This window comes from Geospiza fortis, unplaced genomic scaffold, assembly GCF_000277835.1.
Source record: "Geospiza fortis unplaced genomic scaffold, GeoFor_1.0 scaffold244, whole genome shotgun sequence".
NCBI classification, from domain to species: Eukaryota; Metazoa; Chordata; class Aves; order Passeriformes; family Thraupidae; genus Geospiza; species Geospiza fortis.
The window spans coordinates 3,544,462-3,547,124 of NW_005054370.1; the positions used below are offsets into that span (position 1 = coordinate 3,544,462).

The 2,663-nt window shown below is 45.1% G+C and overlaps 1 long non-coding RNA gene across 1 annotated transcript; it reads right to left on the bottom strand.

Annotated features, from left to right (window-relative positions):
• Positions 1-290: 290 nt before the first annotated feature.
• LOC115948278 lies at positions 291-2,425 on the bottom strand. Its single transcript, XR_004082113.1, has 2 exons — positions 1,934-2,425; positions 291-1,030 (listed from the first exon to the last, which is right to left on the bottom strand). It is a non-coding gene; the product is annotated as an uncharacterized LOC115948278 (long non-coding RNA).
• Positions 2,426-2,663: the final 238 nt, after the last annotated feature.

A 2,663-nucleotide genomic window follows, 5' to 3' on the forward strand; every position in this document is an offset into this window, starting at 1 on the left:
TTTTTTCCCTACTTCCATAGCCAGAATTAAAATGCATTGCCATGTCCTTGGCAGTGCTGTGAGTGGGGGCAGATCCTTGATCCAGTGTTGTGATCCTTGTCCTGTGCTACATTCACATGGAATTTGGAGTTTTCTTTCTTGGCCAGCCAGGTGAGGGAGGCCGCTCCCAGCTTTGCTCTGCGGTACAGCTGCATCCTGCAGGAGTTGTGCAATGAAATGGGCACTGCCACTCTGTGCCTCAGAAATCTAACAGCTCATTGTTATAAATAAGAAGGTTGACTAGGCCAATATTCAAGCAGCAATCAATTTATTATTTAATATGGTAAAATATGAGCAACACAGCACTGGGTATAGTGGGGGAAGTTTTCCCTCCAACTGCACACCGATAATTGAGGATTACAGGTATTTATAGGGGTACTCATCAGTTATTTTTCAGCAGTTTCTATTTCCAATTTTTTATTCATCAGCAATATTTATTCCAAATTATTACATCACAATTCTATACACTATTGTGATTTAGTTTTTCTCAGGATGTGTTTTTAAAGGAGTATCCCCAGATGGTGGTGGTCCAGTTTCCGACAGAAGGAAGACGAATCCCATCTGGTGGAGTCCAGCTCCCCAGACGTGGGTCCACATTTTAATTGCAGAGACTATAAATCTTGAGGTGATGTTCATCTTCCTTTCTCAAGCTATTTTTCTCTGCTTCAATAGGGTGTGGGATAAGCATATTTCTTTAATATATATTCCAAAGCTATAGTTTCAAGGATACAAGTAATATTCTGAAATTATACTTCAAAAGGTTATTATTGCAGAACTCTTTAAGGTTTAACTACAAGCAAAAAAGAGCAACATCTTTAGCGCTTTAATTCCAATGCTCCTAAATCAACCAGGGTTAATTGCAAACAAAAGATAAGTTCAAAGGCCTTTTTCCATGCTTTATTTTCCTCAGTTATTATTAGAATTCACAGCTCTCCCACTGTCGGTGTCCACACATTTCGCACTCACAAATACACACGTCACCTGTTTGTACCTGACACAAAACACAACATCATTAAAAATAAACAAATAAAAATATGTATTTTTATCCTGAAATCCAGACAGTGCCAGGTGCTAGCAAGATCACTACTCAGTGCCCTCATGGCTCATATGTTCCAGATGTGAGCACGTGTCCACGTTCTGTATTGATTGGTGCAAATCATGTAACATATGTAAAACCTGTGAACTGAGCAAACACACAATAGCTCTGTGAATCCATTACTGGCAGGCCCAGATGGGTTCTTGGCCTAAATAAACACATTTCAAACGCCTCTAGGCCTGCTTTCAAAACCAGCACACTGTTTATATAACACAGTGCAGCCAGGCTCCTACCCCTTCTGCTCACCAAACCCTCCCTGCCTTGGAGTTCAGGTACTTTCATTACTGTATAAAGAAAATCAGAACATGAATACATTTTTGTAAACATAACTAAGGAAAAAAACCTCTTGATTTGTAAATAAGAGTAAAGCATTATTTACATTGAGGCACTGTTAGCTGGAAGCATCCACAACATGTCACTCTCAGGCACAGCAAAATAGGCACAGAATAAAAATATCTCTAAAGACCTGGACCTGTAAATGCTGTGTAACTTTATAGTCTGGACCAAAAGGGCCTTGAAACATCCCCCCCAGCTGGAGCTGCACATGGGGGATTGTCAAAGTCAGAAATAAAAAGCTGTTTTCCCTTATCCTGCAGCTGACAAAAACCCCTAGTCAATGAGGTAGGGGCAAGCACGTTTTTGTTCGTTTTGTAGGTGCTTGGGTGAGTGCTGCTCGTTCATCTGGGGAAGCCTATTTTCGACAAGACCCCGGAGCCCGCAGCTCCCTAGACAGACGGAAAGCTTGTGCGGAAGAGGAGGAAGAGAAGAGGAGGAGAAGGCGAAAGAGGAGACGCTCACATGGCTCACCCGCTGCCTGTCCCGAGACGGTGTCGGAGCGCCGGCAGTCGCCAGCGCTCGCACTCGGTGGCTCTCAATGGCCACCTTTGTTGGCAGGCTCAGGTAGGAGCTGACGTGGCACCCGTCGTGTCACCTTGTCCTGTCCCCTGTGCCGGGCCTTCCGCAGGGGGCGCGGGCCACGTCCTTTCTAATTTTTGTATTCGCTTTTAGGGCTTAGAAAGAAAACGAAACGAAGAGCGCCCTGCAGGGGAGGGAGGAGGTGGAGACATTTCTCCTTCCGTAGGTTTTTCCTGTTTCTTTGTTTCCTTGTTTTCCGGTTTGCAGTCTCTTCCCCGACCTCTTGAAACGTGGCTACCGCGACACGATGAGGGGAAAGATGCAATTTTAATGTGTTAAGCTGTTTGAATTTTAAATAAGTCCTTTTTTAAAAAAACCCAAAACAACTCAGAGGGAGAGAGTGTGTGCCTCTCTCTGCTCTGCCACCCGCAGCCGCTGGCCGGCCCTGGCACCCCTCTGCAGACACCCTCCCACCCTGGCAGAAGGCAGTGTTTACACTTGTCACTTATATTTTTAGTGCATCCTAGCCCCAGCCGTGCCTCAGCACATCCTCGTGGGCCAATTGCCACGGGGGAAGGCACCTCCCAGTAAATGTTACTTCATTTCTGGAAAGACTGAGGAAAGAACAATCCCCAGGTGAATCCTGACTGGAGCTGGCTGCAGGTCCCCATTT